At 42.5% G+C, this 19,278-nt stretch overlaps 1 protein-coding gene across 9 annotated transcripts in view; it reads left to right on the top strand.

The window, feature by feature from the left end:
* Positions 1–6,123: 6,123 nt before the first annotated feature.
* The window catches only part of LOC134352900 (muscleblind-like protein 3), a 190,321-nt gene continuing 177,166 nt past the window's right edge, over positions 6,124–19,278 (top strand). For 7 of the 9 annotated variants that reach the window (XR_010019497.1, XR_010019496.1, XM_063060491.1 and 4 more), the window contains exon 1: positions 6,124–6,601. The gene's annotated coding sequence lies outside the window, so the exon portion shown is untranslated. The remainder of the gene's footprint in view (positions 6,602–19,278) is intronic. The other 2 variants (XM_063060492.1, XM_063060488.1) reach the window with 2 other exon arrangements.

Raw genomic sequence — 19,278 nt, 5'->3', positions numbered from 1 at the left:
CAGGCCCTGTAGGACCAAGTAGCATCTTGAGCAATAATTCAATGCCAAATATTACAACTAATAATTCAAACATAATGAAAGCTCATAATAGAAAATGAAGTCAAAAAGTATTCCTTGTGTCAATACTTATTATCTGAGGTGGTTTTTTATTTGTTGAATCTAACAAAAGAGATAGCTCATTCAAGCTTTCTCTTGACATTCTGTAAATAAGATAGTGACTGATCTTTAACTTCAGCACCAATTCCCTGAACTAATCTGTATCCGTCAATTCCTTTAATATCCAAAAATTATTCATCTTTTCTCTGAGTACACTGTGACTGATCCTCTGTAGCCATCTTGGGTTGAAAATTCAAGTCTGAGGTGTAACATACAAAGATGTTGAAAGAACTCAGGAGGTCAGGCAGCACCTCTGGAAATGATTAAACAGTTGACATTTTGGGCCATGGTCATTCTTCAGGACTCGAAAAAGAAGGAAGAAGATGCTGAATAAAAAGGTGGGGGGGAGGGGAAGAAGACTAGTTAGAAGGTGGTAAGTGAAGTCAAGTGGGTGGGAAAGGTAAAAGTTTGGAGGAGAAGGAATCTGAGAAGAGTGTACCATGACAGAAGGGGAAGAAGAAGGGACACCAGGGGGAGGTGATAGGAAGTGTGGAGAAGAAGTAAGATGCCAGAATAGGGAATAGAAGATGAGGGAAGGGGAAGGAAAAAAAATATGGTTAGGAGCAATTGATGTTCTTGCCAACTGGTTGGAGACTACCTAGACAGAATATGCAAACTTGCTCTTCCACCCGAAGAGTGGCCTCATTGTGGCCGTGGATCAACACGTCAGATGGGATTGGGGATAGGGAATTAAAATGGTTGGTCACCAGGAAATACCACTTTTGGTGGATGGAGTGGAGGTGCTCGAGAAAGCAGGCCCCCAACATACATCAGGTCTCACCAGTGTAAAGGAGGCTGCAGTAAGTAGGAACACCAGATACAATAGATGACCCCAACAGATTCATAGAGGAAGTGTTGCCTTACCTGGAAGGGCTGTTTGGGGTCCTGAATGGAGGTAAGGGAGGAGGTGAATTAGCAGGGATCTCTGTCAGGAGGGAGATTAGCAGGGAGATATCAATGGACAATGGATTCACAAATGGAGGATTCCTTGCAGAACGCAGAGAGTGGGGAAGGTAAAGATGAGACTGGTGGTAGGATCTTGCTGAAGATGGTAGAAGTAGCGGAGAGGTGTGGAAGCTCAATTGGTGGTCGGTGAGGACAGGAGGAACTCTATCCTTTTTACGATGACAGCAAGATGGGGTGAGTCCATATGTCTGGGGAAAAAGAGGAGATGTTATTCTGCCAGATAAGGTTTAGACATGAGAGTGATAGACCTGGAATGGGTTGCTAGAGGCAGTGGTGGAAGCAGACAAGTTAGTGACATACAAGAGGTTGTTAGATACATGAATATGCAGGGAGTGGAGGGATATAGATTATGTAAAGGCAGAAGATATTTAGTTTAATTCATTTACATGGTTGGCACAGATATTGTGGGCAAAAGGACATGTACCTGTGCTGTTCTATCTCCACATTACTGTCATCACACCACTCCAAGAAACAAAAGCCTCTTATACCTGGCAGAATGATACTGGCAGTAAGGCCGAAGGAGAAGCTTACTTCAGAACCAAGACAAATGTCCGGCACAGAGTGCGGGAGCTAAAGAATTCTTGGTGGACTGAGAAAGCCTTTGAAATCCAGAGACTGACAGACTCTGGTGACATGAGAGGCCCCCTCAGTGCCACCAAAGCAGTCTATAGTCCAGGTTACTGCAGATTACACCCCCTCACCCAAAGGGCAGGAAGAACTTGCTAAAGGATCGGAAGGATATTACCAATCAATGGAGTGAGCTCTTTACAGAATTTCTTAACTGCGACAGCACTGCGGAACCAGGAGTTACTAACCAAATCCTTCAGACACCTGTGAAAGAAGACATGGCAGAACCTCCCAGTATGAAAGAGGTCCATGATGCCATTGCCAAAGCTAGTGGGAAGATAGAGGATTGGGAGGCTTTTAAAAACTTGCAGAAGGAAACTAAGAAGGTCATTAGGAAGGAGAAGATGAACTATGAAAGGAAGCTGGCGACTAATATCAAAGAAGATACTAGAAGCCTTTTTAAGTCTATAAAGGGTAAAAGAGAGTCAAGGGTAGATATAGGACCAATAGAGAGTGACACTGGAGATGTTGTAATGAGAGACTCGGACATGGCAGAGGAACATAATGCATATTTTGCATCAGTCCTCACAGTGGAAGACATCTGCAGTATACCAGACATTCAAGAGTGTCAGGGAAGTGAAGTATGTGCAGTGAAAATTATGACTGAGAAGGTGCTTAGGAAGCTTAATGGTCTGAGGGTGGATAAATCTCCTGGACCTGATGGAATGCACCTTTGGGTTCTGAAGGAAGTAGCTGGAGAGACTGCGGAGGCATTAACAATGATCTTTCAAGAATCGATAGATTCTGGCATTATACTGGATGACTGGAAAATTGCAAATGTTACTCGCTATTTAAGAAAGGTAGGAGGCAGGGAATGGAAACTATAGACCTGTTAGCCTGACATCAGTGGTTGGGAAGTTGTTGGAATCGATTGTTCGGGATGAGATTATGGAGTACCTGGAGGCATATGACAAGACAGACCAAAGCCAGCATGGTTTCCTGAAAGGAAAATCCTGCCTGACAAACCTACTGCAATTTTTTGAGGAAATTACAAGCAGGGTAGACAAAGGAGATACAGTAAATGTGGTATGCTTGGATTTTCAGAAGGCCTTTGACAAGGTGCCGCACATGAGGCTGCTTAGCAAGATAAGAGCCCATGGAATTACAGGGAAATTACTAGAATGGGTGGAGCACTGGCTGATTGGCAGAAAACAGAGAGTGGGAATAAACGGATCCTATTCTGGCTGGCTGCCAGTTACCAGTGGAGTTCCACAGGGGTCAGTGTTGGAACCGCTGCTTTTTACGATGTATGTCAATGATTTGGACTATGGGATTAATGGATGTGTGGCGAAATTTGCCGATGATACAAAGATAGGTGGAGGAGCAGGTAGTGTTGAGGAAACAGATAGCCTTCAGAGAGACTTAGATAATTTAGGGGAATGGGCAAAGAAATGGCAAATGAAATACAATGTTGGAAGGTGTAATGGTCATGCACTTTGGTGGAAGAAATAAACAGGCAGACTATTATTTAGATGGGGAGAGAATTCAAACTGCAGAGATGCAAAGGGACTTGGGAGTCCTTGTGCAGGATACCCTAAAGTTTGAGTCAGTGTTGAAGAAGGCAAATACATTGTTGGCATTCATTTCTAGAGGTATAGAATATAAGAGCAGGGATGTGATGTTGAGGCTCTATAAGGCACTTATGAGACCACACCTGGAGTATTGTGTGCAGTTTTGGGCTCCTTTTTTTTTAGAAAGGATATACTGACATTGTTGAGGGTTCAGAGAAGATTCACGAGAATGATTTCAGAAATGAGAGGGTTACTGTATGAGTAACGTCTGGCAGCCCTTGGGCTGTATTCCCTGGAGTTCAGGAGAATGAGGGGGGATCTCATAGAAAGATTCCAAATATTAAAAGGCCTGAACAGATTAGATATGGCAAAGTTATTTCCCATGGTAGGGGAGTCATGGACAAAAGGGACGTCCATTTAGAAGAGATGCGGAGAAATTACCTTAGTCAGAGGGTGATAAATCTGTGGATACACTCGTATCCTTGTCAACTGACTCCTTTCACGATCTGAGGTATTCCCTGAACCGCAGTGTGGTCTCTCTCCATCCACAGACATGATCTTCACAGCACGCCTGCTACAGGGAAAATGTCATGAGCAAAGGCAACCCTTGTACTTGGCTTTCATAGAGTTGACAGAGGCATGTGATACAGTAGACAGCCAAGCTCTCTGGTATACTAGCAAGGCATGTAGGAAGCCATTCGGATCACAGGCTACTGGATGATGGCACGTCAGCCACAGTACTCAGCAATAGTGGTGCAGAATCAGAAACTTCACTGTGAAGACAGGGGTCACACCCACCCTTATTCCATTCACTATTGCTGCCATCCCTTACCTCATTGACCAAGACCTGTCAAGGGGAATCCCAATTAAATATACAATGGACAACAAGCTCTCAACCTTAACCAGTTCAAATACATTTATTATCAAAGTATGTATACTATATACAAACTTGACATTCGTCTTATTGCAGACAGCCACAAAACAAAGAAACCATTAAAAAACCCTTCACAACAAAGACTGCCAGACATCCAATGTACAAAAAATAACAAATCATGCAAACAATAAAAAAAGTAAACAATAACACACAGAACATAAACCACAGAGTCCCGGAAAGTGAGACCAGAGCCACAGAGCCAGCTTAGTGTTGCAGTCGGTCCAGGAGCCCAGTGGCTGCAGCCAGGGCCATGGAACCAGTTCCACACTGAGTCGAGTGACGAAGGTTGCAGGCCACAGCTGCAGAGTCAGTTCAGTGCTGAGGTGTGTAGTGAGCTGAACACTGGCTTGTCCTTTGCTTTCGGCCTTAACGTCTTGATCTTTTTAATTTGGCTCAGCTCACAAATCCCGCCACTTCGATCTGACTCCAAGTCTGCTCCAGCAATGGCCAATCATCGTAAAGCCAAGAACAAGGTCAGCATCACCACTATCATGGAGCTTCAGTATGTGGATTAAAAACCTGCAATGTATTTTGAATATCTTTGCCAAGGCATATAGGACCCTAGGTATCGTTCTGAATATAGAACATACAGAGGTCCTATATCAGCCACCATCCAACCATCCATAAAGTTGATGATCTTACCCTTGAAAATGTACAAAGTGTAGAGCAACTTCCCTACTTGACAGCAGTCTTTCCCCAAAAGCAGACATTGACTCAAGAGATCAACCGCTGCCTGATTAGTGCTAGTACAGCCTATGCAAGATCAAGGAAAAGAGAGTCTTTGAAGACTGTGACCTACAAGCCCAAACAGAACTTTTCATCTGTAGAGCAATTGTCCTTCCTACATACTGTACAGAGCTGAATCGTGGACCACCTACAGTAGGCACTTGAAGGCCCTGGAACAATACCAGCAAAGAGCTAGCGAATGATTTTAAGGATCAGCTGAAAGGACAGACACCAGGATACTGGAGGAGGCCAATAGCCAACGCCATGATAAAGCAACACCAATTCTGATGGATAAGCCACACCATCTGGACGCCCAACTCATGCCATCCCCAGACAAATCCTTTGCTCCCCAGTTGAAGGAAGGTCAGTGAGCTCCTGGTGGACAAAGGAGACACTTCAAAGATAACATCAAAATTGGCCTGAAGAAATTCTACATCTAAAAACTGGGAAGACATTGCGCTCAATAGATACACCTGGAGGAAATCTGTTCAAAACGGAGCTGCACTAAACGAGACCTCTGCTGTGCCGCAGAGAACGAGGAGAGACTGAACAACCAAAAGAGCCAACCACTAACCACAGCCCCCACTTACCCTTGCCCACCCTGCACCAGAAAATGTGGGTCCCCGATCGGCCTCCACAGCCACCGGAGGGCCCAGCAATAGGAGAACATCACACTTGACACCAGCGATTGCATATCCACCAGTGCTGTTCTATGAATAGTGCCATGAAGTCTCTTGTGCCCATTTCAAGGGGTCAGATGCAAAATGGCACACCTTGGATGTGTGTGCATTTGAGTGTATGAAACTCAAGCAGGAGTTCAATCAATGAAGCAAAGCTGACTATTCATTAATTTCCCAAGGAATAAATCGTTGTAGACCATCAACCCCCAAATGTCACTTCTGGATTGTACATTTATTTTTCTGTTTACATTAGTTTCTGGCCGAATCGGCCAACTGCCAAGCGTGAGAAGTTTTTGCCTGACACCGAGTCAGTGTCGAGAATTCTTTTGGCAAGTGAGGTGCAGACGTGTTTGTCACCGCCTGTTTTTTTTTACACATACGCGGGTGTTTCCCACAGTGAGTGAGAGTGTAGTCAGCCACATGCAAGCAAGAGTTAAATGAGCTCTCAGCCGCTGTTGCTATGACAGCAGCCAGGCTGCACCATTGCTGGAAAAGCAGTAGATCTGAAGGCCATTAATGACACTCGCTGTCTGGATTGTACCATTTGAGACTCACATAGAAGGGAATCGAGAACAAGCTAATGCTGAATTATCAACCAGAAGGGAAAATAAGAGGCTCAAAGTAAAGCCCGGCTGGTGATGATAAATGGTGATATGACTTAATTATGGAATAAATGCAGACAAAGGCGGGCAAAATTGCTCTTTTACATTTTTGTCATCTCACAGAAATACTTGATAACGATCGACTTCTTATATCCCAGAGCAGCGAAGTCTGAGCCAGGTTGCATGGCCCAGCTATGAAGTTATGAACATGAGACGTACGTTAATTTAGTTACATCTAATGATGTCAGATGTCTGCATTTAAAATGGCGGGGGTGTTTATACACCCGTACTGAATCCCCAGTCCTTACCAGGGGTGTTTTTGCTGTGTGCAATCAGTGTCCTCCTTCTCCTCCTCCAGTGTCACTTTGAATGTCTGCTCACGGCCGGCTCTGGCTTCTGGTAAGACTTGTTAACATTGTATAGTGTACGTACAGTGACTGGAACTTACGGCCTGTGGCTATTTATAGAACTACTGGGAGTATCGAGGGGCCGGGAACCCGTGTTGCATGTATATGGATCGCTTTATTGGCGGGATATGCTGCGTTTAATGAGGTTTGAGGCTGGTCCCTTATATGTATACAAAGACATGGGGTATAAAGGGAAAGTTGAAATTATTCCTGCTCTCCTGTAAGGTTTAATAAGTCTTTCCTCGCGTCGCTGCATTATATCTGAGCTGTGTATCAGTATTTTGTACATAAATCATTATCTATAGAACTCCCTGCAATATACTTAACCTGACAAAGAACCAACTGTGGAAAAATACGAACTTGTCATTCTTCCGCGTTGAAGCAGTGCGGTGACCAGCTTTAGCTAGTGACTCATGGTTAACGCAGCTCTATCTAGTGATGACTCACGATTCAGAATCGTTAATGTGGCTCCATCTCCAGATTTACAGGAGCTAAATCAGATCTTTGTTCACTGCTGATTCGAGTGTTAAATTGGTTAATGCTTGTCTTCTGTCTGCTGTCCAGTGGGTGAGTCAAATGCATATTAGCAAATGTAGTTCTCTGTCTCCCTAATGAGCTGCGTGTCAAAATAATTGACACCACTAGTCAATGGCAGGGTTAAGAAATTTCGCGGATGTCTGGTCGCTGACTACAACTGGTGAAGCTTATTCAGATGTTAAATTACAAACATCATGACCTCATTCAAAAACAAAAATAGTTGCATATATCCAAGTACTGTACGTATTCATTTACGTGGGCAATTGGAACGAGTATTGCACATTTTTTAGGACATTCCTGTAAAAAGCAACAATGAGGGAATTATACGCTGCCGACCATGAAGCCCTTGGCAGAGAAGGTAGCCTGGTTACTTTGGCAAGCTGTATGAAGGGAGATGGTGGTCAGTTCGGACTCTGCCCTGGCTGAGGTTTATTGGAAGGAACTGATAGCCTTTGGCGAGGTGCAGTGGCAACAGGTGCTTGAACGGGCCGAAGATGGAAACTCCTCAGCACAGCTCTGCTTCGCCCCCAGCCAGCAGCAGCAAAGCATGCACTAAATTATTTAGATCGAAGAAAATACATTTACAACTAGAGCATTTATATGCCGCTACATCTGAAAGGCGGGGGGGGGGGGGAGTGGTAGAAATCTGCTTGGTGTAGCATTGTCTGATTTTTGAGCTGAAACTGCAAAGTGAAGTTAAAATAGATCAAGGTGGGCAGCTCCAAGTGGAAAAGTGATGGTTAAAGATTGGCATCCCAATTCATGCTGCATTATGGCACAGGTAGTCCAGCTGTTCACAGTTCACAGATCCAGAGACCTGGCTTTGATCCTAACCTGTGTCCAGCTTTCTCATTTTTCTTCCCTCTGGGTGTTCACTTTCCCGCTTGGCGTGCAGGTTGAGTGTTTAAATGGGGTCTACAGATTTCCCTCGGTGTAGGTGGTTGATAGGAATATGTCGGTGGGCCTGTCACTTGGCCCAAGGCAAATGACATCCCCATTCGATTAAATGCTAAAATAGAGTACTTACAGGTAATTTTACTTATCTAAGTCAAGAGTAGAAAGAAATTGAATGAGCACGGTGGCTTTCAGTGAATCCAATGTGTCTTAGTAGCAATGAGAAGTTCTTGAAGTGTTGACGTGTTCCATGTTGGAATGCAACATATAATTTCGTCAAAAAGCACCACAGATTAGCAGTGTGACCAAAGTACTGTAATGCTGTTAATCGTGAGGTAAACGTTGGCCAGTACATTGGGACAAAGCACTTGTGTTTTTTTTAAAAAAGCACTGGAATTTAAATCCATCAGAGAAGGCGAGCAAGGCTGTGGTTCATTAAACATTGGAAGTCCAAAATGAAAACCAGAAAACGGAAACACTTAGCAGGGCAGGCAGCATCTGCGGGGAGAGAGAAGATTCTACACCCATCCTCAAATGCTGCCCAACCTGCTGTGTTCCAGGCATTTCCTTCTGTGGTATAATACCTCATCCAGAAATTGGTACAGCATGCCCTTGGTATTGTACTGAAGCATCAGCCTACATACTGTGCTGATGATTATGCAGTGAGATTTAAACCCATTACTGAGATGCTAGACATACCACCAAGCCTATGCTTATGTACATTAAATAGGGGTTTAAATTAAAATGAAATTAATTGTGATCGTTGATTTGTATTTCTCTATAAGACCATAAAATATAGGAGCAGAAGTAGGCCATTCGGCCCATCCAGTCTGCTCCGCCATTCAATCATGGGCTGATTCAATTCTTCCAGTCATCTCCACTCCCTGCCTTCACCTCATACGCTTTGATGCCCTGGCTAATCAAGAACCTATCTATCTCTGCCTTAAATACACCCAATGACTTGGCCTCCACAGCCACTTGTGGTAATAAATTCCACAGATTTACCACCCTCTGACTAAAGTAATTTCTCCGCATCTCCGCTCTAAATGGACGTCCTTCAATCCTGAAGTCATGCCCTCTTGTCCAAGACTCACCTACCATGGGAAATAACTTTGCCATATCTAATCTGTTCAGGTTTTTTAGCATTCAGAATGTTTCTATGAGATTCCCCCTCATTCTCCTGAACTCCAGGGAATACAGCCGAAGAGCTGCCATATGATCCTCATACAGTAACCCTTTCATTCCTGGAGTCATCCTTGTGAATCTTTCTGAACCTTCTCCAATGTCAGTACATCCTTTCTAAAATAAGGAGCCCAAAACTGCACACAATACTCCAAGTGTGGTCTCACGACTGCTTTATAGAGCCTCAACATCATATCTCGGCTCTTATATTCTATACCTCTAGAAATGAATGCCAACATTGCATTTGCCTTCTTCACCACCGACTCAACCTGCACAAGGACTCCCAAGTCCCTTTGCACCTCTGCATTTTGAATTCTCTCCACATCTAAATAATAGTCTGCCCATTTATTTCTTCCACCAGAGTATATGACCATACACTTTCCAACATTGTATTTCATTTGCCGTTTCTTTGTCCATTCCCCTAAACTATCCAAGTCTCTCTGCAGGCTCTCTGTTTCCTCAACACTACCCACTTCTTCACCTATCTTTATCATTGGAAATAATGCATCCTTGGCTGGGTGAACCAAGAATTTTGGAGCTGCAGGCATAGTTCAGGAGTGATTATAATATAAGATGAGATCTGATCCTGTAATTAGAGGAAGGCAGTGACCCAGGATGTGTACTGCTGTTAAATATCACAGTCCAGATAGCACTACATTGTTCTCCATCGGCTCCTGCTTCTGAAGCTTTCACCTGTCGTTGGCTATTTGTTACACTAATCACTCTACAAATAGACAGTAAGCAGCAGTGTGCAGATGTGGTCGGGAAGCTCATTAAGTTGATATTTGACTCTCAGGCCTCTCGCTTATTTTGAAAGGTGATCATTAATTACTCCAGTTACTCTTTTATTTGCTATTTACCTCCTGCTGTGGCTAGGTGAGGTTACTCCAATGTCCTGTTAAGAATTAGTCACAGGGATCTCTTATAAAGGAACAATGGTTGTTCAGAGACAGACTGTATATAAAAATAAGGCATTTACTCAGAATACCTGTTGCTTTGGAATAACTGAATATTGTGCCATGTGAATTCAATGCACTGCCACCGTTATACCATGACTGTGCTTTATTGGACCTCACTGCGTATCCAGAGCTCGAAGTCCCTCTTTTCCTTTGGTAACAGTTTACCAATTATATGCCAAATGGGGTATCTTACAGTACAGGTGACCAGGGTTCAATTCCTGCCACTGTCTGTAAGGAGTTTGTACGTTCTCCGTGATTGCGTGGGTTTCCTCCGGGTTCTCCAGTTTCCTCCCACAGTCCAAAGGCCTAACGGTTGGTCATTGTAAATTGTCCTGTGATTAGGTCAAGATTAAATGGGGTATTGCTGGTCAGCATGGCTCAAAGGGCCAGAAAGGCCTACTCTGCACTGTATCCCTATGAATAAACATGTGTACATTTTGTCAATGGAATACTATGTGGATTATTTTCATTTTGCATCAGATCTTCCACTTCCATGCAGAAAAATTTAAATCCGTTGCCTTGTGAACTTCCTGCGAAGTGGTCATCCTCCAAGGCACACTGCAGCCACCGTAGTGCGCAAGGCCCAACAATATTCCTGACTGGACAGCATTTATTTTTTATATGAGACCACAGAGAGTCTGGAAATCTCATCACAATGTAAAGGTTGATAGCTGTTTATTCTTTCATCTACTGAGATAATGCTGATTGAAGCAGGGCGCTATGGCTGGGTACCTCCACGTTCACCTCCTGGCCTAGTCATAGAGTCATTGTGCGGTACAGCATGGAAGCAGGCTCTTTGGCTCAACTCATCCTTGTCAACCTGAGCTAGTCCCTAGTCCTGTGTTTGGCCCGTATCCCTCTAAATCTTTAGGTTCCCTGTACCTGCCCAAATGTCTTTTAAGAGATTTGAAAGTTTAATATTTTACAGATAAAATTGTGATCCATCTAGTTAAAAATATTCTTTTAAAATCTTAAAGAGTTCAATAATATTCAAAAGGCTGTAGTCCTGTCTGATACAAGAGTCATCTCAGTAATTCAAAATTATTTCACTGTCCAATAATACGGCTGTAGCTAGTTTTCCTATACACAAAACAGCCAATAAAATCTTGATACCATTTTGAATTAAGTAAATTTAGCTTAATATTTTAAAGAGTTTATATTTTAGTTTGCTTTTTTAAAAGATTAACGACTTATTTAAAATGTTAAACAATTCGTCAACTTTAAAAGTTTTTGAAAACTTCTAATAATTCAAAAAAAAAGGTCAACTGGCTGTCAAAGAAACTTGGAATGCTTCTGAAAGTCTCTGACATACCGGAGTATTCAAATTATGAAGTAACGATGCAATAATTAATCTTAAAAACACAAATTTATTAGAAAATCAAGCTAAGGACCTTAAGAGTTCTTGAAAGAACTGACCTAAATTATTTAAAATGTAAATTACCAAGTGCTTGCTCTGTTATCTCCAACCCTCTAATTAAGTGAATGGAGGGATTATCTGACCTGTGCAGGGTTTTAAGGTGAATTTGTCACTTTAGGAATTGCTTATTATTCTTCACCTTGCTACCTGAGTATTCAGTGCACTACTGGAGGGAGCTGTTCCATCAGTTTCAGTCAAGCAAATCCTTAAATACAATGAAAATAAGTTTTTAGTATGCTTTATGGGAATTTCCTGGACCCAGCACACAAGTGCAATACAAAGAAAGCACGACAGCACCTCTACTTTATTAGGGGTTTGCAAAGATTTGGCAGGACATCTAAAACTTTGACAAACTTCTGCAGATGTGTGGTGGAGAATGTATTAACCGGTTGCATCACAGTCTGGTATGGAAACACCAATGCCCTTGAATGGAAAATACTACAAAGTTATGAATACAGCTCAGTCCATCACAGTAAAAGCCCTTCACACCATTGGGCACATCTACATGGAGCATTGTCACAGGAAAGCAAAATCGATCATCAAGGACCCCCACCATCCAGGCCATGCCCTCTTCTCGCTGCTGTCATCAGGAAGATGGTACAGGAGCCTCGGGACTCACACAACCATGCCCTGGAATGGCTTGTACCACCTCAGCCATCAGGCTCTTGAATCAGAGGGGACAACTTCACTAACCCAATCATTGAAATGTTCCCATGGTCTATGGACTCACTTCCAAGGACTCTTTCATCTCATGTTCTCAATATTTACTGCTTATTTACTTATTATTACTTATTTATTGTTTAATTTCTTTTTGTATTTGCATAGCTTGTTGTCTTTTGCCTGCCCTGTGATCTTTCATTGATTCAATTAGTTATTGGATTTATTGAGGATACCTGCAAGAAAATGAATCTCAGGGTTACCTATGGTGATATATATGTAGTTTGATAATAAATTTACTTTGCATCTATGCTCACTACGTGGTTTTGCCTTTCTGTGATCTTTTTCTTGGTATACATTTCAAACACTCCCGAGGAGAGTAGAAATATGAAGTTTTCATTGCTGTTCACTTAGATGATAGGTATCTCACACCCAGTTTGCTCTATGCAGCCTGACATTCTCATCCATTGAAAACAGGCTATTATTCTCAAACAGCAATTCGAAGAAGGACAAATATTTGCTAATTTACAATGTCTTGGATCAACTGAGTTCAGTTCAAGGTTTTAATGGTTTATGTATATTCAAAAAAAACTGAAACGTACTATTATTGTTTTCATTTAATTAATTTTAAACTATTTAACAGATTTTAATTTAGAAACATTCAAAAGGTCAATGAAGTGATTAAAAACTTTTAAAAATTCACTAGCTTAAAAGCAACAGTCTAAGACACTTAAATATTTGACTAAATTAAGCTAATTCAATACACATAGTAGTGATTGCATGGACAGGGAACAGCAGCAAGGTTACTTTGTTTCAGGTTTATGGGCAACAGTTCACATCCCATGCCATGGCAAAAGATTGTCAGACTAATCTGATGTGTCCTTCCACCCCTTTAAATTGATCTACAGGAGGATTTGAGGTGGTCTCTATTTGAATGGCTGCAAAGACATCACACCATTGGCATCCACTCCCGGAGTGCCCTTTCACTGGCTGGGCCAGCCACTGAAAGTGCTTGGTTTTGTATGGTTCTCTGCCTTTTCGGTTGCTCTCTTTGCCAAGTGATCATTACCTTTCTGGTGTGTCTTTACTTCAGTTGCTTCTGCCCCTGCAGCTGCACTACTTCTTGTCAGCTGGCCCCACCACTGGGACCTCCTGACATGATTCACAAACATTGTCCCACTTCCTGCTCCTGCTCGGGACAGCTGTATCTGTGGGTCATGTTTGCTGTCCCTGCCATATCCTACTATTTCTCCCTTTCCTGAGTCTATGATAGTACCTGCCTCACTCAGTACGTCTATCCTGGGACAGTACCCGCATTGTTTGGCACATGTACAAATCTGCACTCCTCAGGCTCACTCTTCTTGTCCTCAATGTTCCCCTGCGCTGGTAATGTAAATCACCTCTCCAGTCGTGAGCAAGGCTGCATCAGTTATTGATACTGATGACCCTGTCTCGACTAACATACTACATTACAGGCCCCTAATAAATCTCTTGTATACATCTGTGGGTGAGCAGTACTGACAATGGAGGCTGCCACCTGTTGTTTAGCTGACCTGGATGCGATCTTCACCAGCTTACTATCTGGTCAGCAGTCAGATCGGACAGAGAGGACACTACAGCGATGTCTGCCTGTTGTGATGTATAACTCTCACACCTTCCTTCCTTATTAGGACACTGTCTCCAACCATAGTCTGAGAGGCCATGGCTATAGCAGATCATCTCTTGTACTGTTCTACGTCTCTTCTGCCAGTTCCTTGTTAAATGTCCTAGTTGCTGGCTCACAAAGTCCTGCGTGTCCACAGCAGCTACATTTACTACATCCACTTTATGACATCTTTTCCCTTTCCTCTGGTCTATCTCCCTGGCTCATGGTGTAGATTGAGCCCACTGCTATCCCCAAGTCTAAAATGTCCTGATGGACTGAGCTCAGGCCTTCCTTCAGCTTTTTTCAGGAAGACTGGGTCATCCATCCCTGGGTTACTCAGCCCTGAGTACTCTTCATACGCTCAATATTTTTGTTCTGCATAATTCATGGTGGGCTCATCAGCTCTCTGAACCACTGACATGATCGTTCCCCAGTTACTCTGGCCTCCTGCCCGTCTCTGCCTCACTTCTCCCTTAACAAGCGATATCGCTCCTCATTACTGGCGCTTCATGAATTGCCCATCCTACACTCCCGAGTATTTCCACACCAACTCCCATACTAAGCAATGACAAAGAAAAGATAACAATGTAACAGTATATACTTAAAACCAAAGAGTATATAGTCTGAAGTCTATTTTCTTTGCCACTGAACTCGTGATGGCTCGTGTATTCCCTTTCATTTAAGTTTTAAACTTTCCTTAGGACACAAACGTACGCGCACAAACAAATGCACTGCTATAGTTTCCCGAACAAGTATGTATACAGAAGACAGTATTGGGTAGTTTAGTGAGACATGGCCACCAGTTGCCAAAGGTCTCACCAAACTCTACAATACTGTCTTTTAGCTGGTCTCTCTTGTATACACACACACACTTTTATATCTACCGGTTCAATTCTCCTCTGTGTTCTTTGATACTTAATGATCTTGTGGTCATTGACCTGAACAGATCTAAGCTTGATGTGCTACTTTTAAAAATGCTCACCCCCTTAAGGCTGATGAGGTCACTGGCCATGCAGTGGGTCACAAAGTATCCCAGATGAGTCTTCAAATCTTGTGACTGACTAAAGCTAAGCCACACAAAAACTTTAACTAAGAAATATAGATGTCCTTATTCATGCATAATTGCTATAATCACCTATTTAAGTTTAGCAATTCAATTAAGTAATCTTGCAGTATTACATATGTAAAATGGTGGCACATCCCAACGAGAAGAACAACTTCAAATATTCACAGTTGGTGTCTGTGCCAAAAGCCTCTGACGACAAATTGCAGACATCCCTTTTGTTAGAGTTTTGAAGGATGGCTCAATGAATACAACTGACCAGAAGGTAGAGTGATAAAGCAGATTCTGTCCTGAACAGTGTGCACCAAAGTGGCAGGATACAACTTCACAATGTGCTAAAAACAGGAACATTCATCTATTGTTTTTGCCTATGTAGTTAAAATAGGACAGAATGAGAAATGTCCCACACCCAGTGATTAGTTTCACTAGCCGCAAAGTGTTAGTTGGAAGTTAAATTGTGTACAGATTTCAATTCCTGAAGGCAGGCTCTCATTTCAGTTAATCTATAATTTTGCAATCCATAATTCTATAATGCCAGAGTGATCCCTAACAGATCTTGTCCAAAGATGGAAAAAGGCATTTTTTAAATGAAGATAAATATTAAAAAAATAGATTTATTGGTTATGTGTGCATCACAGTGAAATGTGTAGTTTTGCATTCAGATACATAAAGTGTAGAAGAGTGGTGAGAGTGGATATCAGACCACTGGAAAACTATGCCGGAGAGGTAGTGATAGGAGACAACAAAATAGCAGATGAAATGAATATTTTGCATTAATCTTCCCTGTGGAAGACACTGGCAGTATGGTGGAAGTTCCAGGTGCCAGAAGGCATGAAGTGTGTGAAGTTACCATAACTAGAGAGAAGGTTCTAAGGAAACAAAGTTCTGAAGGTAGGTAAATCACCTAGACCAAATGGTATTCACACCAGAGTTCTGAAAAAGATGGCTGAAGAGATCGTGGAGGCATTAGTAATGCTCTTTCAAGAATCACTAGATTCTGGAATGATTCCAGAAGACTGGGACAATTGAAAATGTCACTCCACTCTTCAAGAAGGGAAAGAGGTGGAAGAAAGGAAACTATAGGCTAGTTAGTCTGACCTCAGTGGTTGAGAAGATATTATTAAGGATGAGGTCTCAAGGTACTTGAAGGCACATGATAAAATAGGCTGTAGTCAGCATGGTTTCCTGAAGGGAAAATCTTGCCTTACAAATCTGTTAGAATTCATTGAAGAAATACCAAGCAGGATATACAAAGGAGAATCAGTTGACATTGTGTACTTGGATTTTCAGAAGGCCTTTGACAAGGTGCCACACATAAGGATGTGTAACAAGCTACAAGCCCATGGCATTACAGGCAAGATTCTAGCATGGATTAAGCAGTGGCTGATTGGCAGGAGACAAACAGTGGGAATAAAGGGAATCTTTTCTGGTTAGCTGTCAGTGACTAGTGGTGTTCCACAGGTGTGTGTTGGGACTACATCTTTTTACATTAAAAGTCAATGATTTGGATGATGGAATCGATGACTTTGTTGCAAAGTTTACAGACGATATGAAGATAGGTGGAGGGGCAGGTAGTTTTGAGGAAGTAGAGAAGCTACAGAAGACTTAGATCAGGAAAATGGGCAAAGAAATGGGAAAGTATATGGTCATGCAGTTTAGTAGAAGAAATCAAAGCATTGACTATTTTCTAAATGGAGGGAATATACAAAAAATGGAGGCACAAAGGGACTTGGGAATCCTTGTGCAGGATTTCCTAAGGGTTAATTTGCAGTTTGAGTCTGTGGTGAGGAAGGCAAAAGCAATGTTAGCATTCATTTCAAGAGGACTAGAATATAAAAGCAAAGATGTAATATTGAAGCTTTATAAAACACTGAGGCTTTGTGTAGAGTATTGTGAGCAGGTTTGGGCCCCTCATCTTAGAAAGGATGTGTTCAAACAGGAGAGGGTTCGAAGGAGGTTCACGAAAATGATTCCAGGGTTGAACAGCTTGTCATATAAAGAGCATTTGATGCCTTTGACGAAGTGCATTTTTCACTAAATTTCAGAAGACTGAAGGATGAAACCCCATCGAATGGTGAAAGGTCTTGATAGAGTGGATGTGGAGAGAATAATGCTGGGAGAGTCTAAGACCAGAGGACACAGCCTTAGAATACAGTGCTGTCCTTTTAGAACAAAAATGAGGAGGAATTTCTTTAGCCTGAGAGTGGTGAATCTGTGGAATTCTTTGCCACAGGCAGCTGTGGAGGCCAAGTTTGTATGTATATTTAAGACAGAGGTTGTCAGATTCTTGATTGGTCAGGGCATAAAGTGATACAGACAGAAGGCAGGAGATTGGGGCTGAGCTGAGAAATGGATCAGCCATGATGAAATAGTTGAGCAGACTCGATGGGTCAAATGGCCTAATTCTGCTCCTATATCTTATGGTCAATGACCACCACTACTGGTGTACTGGTGGCGGCCTGCAAGTGTCATTGTGTTTCTGGCACCAACATGGCATAGCCACAACTTACTAACTCTAACCCATACGTCTTGGGGATGTTGAAGGAACTGGAGTACCTGGAGGAACCTGACAGAAACTTGGTGTGAACGTACAATCTTCTTATAGACAGCTGAGTAATTGAACCCCATTTGCTGGCACTTTAATAGTGTTATGCCAACTACTGCACTACTGTGCCAAGTTCACTGATGTTAAGTAAAAGCTGACTTCTGTAGATCAGGATGATGACCATCCACCCTTCCCATTATGGTGCAGTCTCATGAGGGTTTACAACCAAGCATGTGGAACAGAGTACTGCAGGCTCACCACGAGAAATTCCTTGCATCTTCTGTGTAATGCCTCTCTTTGAATTCAACACAGTGGGAAATCCTCCTCCAAAAAGGCCTGTTGATTTTGTAGCATTAGAGCATGAGAAGTTTTATTTGTAACTTACCAAATGCTGGTTCTTTCTATTGAGCCCAACCAGATGGGTAAATTAAAAAATACCTGGAATAAAGCAACAGAATGGGGTATGCAAAGCTGAAATTGGTACACTAAAGGAACAAAGTAGAAGGGATCTTTTCTGACCACAAGGAATCCCCATGTTCTTTGTGACTGTTTGTTGAACTCTCATTTTCCCTTATGGCAAAGAAGGGGGCCATTCAGCCCTTTGAGTCGATGCCTACTCTTGGAAGATTGCCATCAATACCATTTCTATGTAAACTGCTCTCTCTCGTGTACATCAACTCTACACTGATTTTACTGACATTGTTCTAGACAACAGGGCAATTCACAGCAGCCGTTTAATCTACCAGCACAGCTTTGACATTAACTGCTCCTAGGTTGCCCTTGCTGGTATCACAGGTTCATACAGCATGAAAACAAGCCCTTTGGTCTCAAGTCTAAGCTGACGATCAGAAATCTGCTTTGAAAGTGGGCTTACCTTTTTGAAAATGGCTTCTCTGGTTGTCAGGGTGCTGAAGGCAGCTTTTGTCATGCTAGTCTTCTTCATTCACAGCAATGGGTAGAGAAGTTGGGATGTTATGACGCAGTTGTATGAAACTGGTCAGACCATGTTTTGAATATGGTGTTCTACTTTGATCACTCCGCTATAGAAAATATGCCATTAAGTTAGAAAGGGTACAGACAAGATTTGCAATGTTATTGTTGCTGAAGTTGAGGACCTGAGGTTGAACAGGTTGTACTTTGTTCATTGGAACGTAGGTGAATTTACTCAAGGTGTATAAAACCACGAGGAACATTGATAAAGTGATTGCAGTCTCCCCCCCCCCCCCACCCCAGGTTGGGGAATTAGAAACTAGAGAGCATAGGTTAATGGAATGGTAGGTGTGAGTCTTTGCCTTTATGATTCTACTGTTTTCTTGTTTTATTCTCCTCACATTCCCATTAACTCCTCCCAGAATTTACCAGTTGCCAATATACCACGGCACACAGTGGCACTGGAGTGTAGTTACTCAGGATGCACAGTGAACTATTTGTGCACAGCAAACTCTAAGCAAAATGACATAATGGCCAGATGTCAGTGATACTGGACAGGGAAAAGTATCAGCCAGGGCGACAGAGAGATCCCCCTACTCTTAGAAATCATGTCAGTAACGCCTAGATAGTCACCCTCTGCAAGGTATGGCAGCAGTAGCAGCTCATTGTAATCTGCTTCTGAATCTCAGTTCCAATAATTTAACAGGCGTTTGGACATGTACCTGAATCGGAAAGATTCAGAGAGATATGGGCCAAATACAGGAAAGTAGATGGGCATGCTGGTTAGTATGGACAAGTTGGGCTTGATTCCTTTACTTGATTATGCCATTTGGTGTGGCA

The sequence above is a fragment of the Mobula hypostoma genome, chromosome 10, assembly GCF_963921235.1.
Source record: "Mobula hypostoma chromosome 10, sMobHyp1.1, whole genome shotgun sequence".
Classification (NCBI taxonomy): Eukaryota; Metazoa; Chordata; class Chondrichthyes; order Myliobatiformes; family Myliobatidae; genus Mobula; species Mobula hypostoma.
Note: the sequence above shows the minus strand (reverse complement) of the source record. Positions and strands in the feature narration are given on the sequence as shown.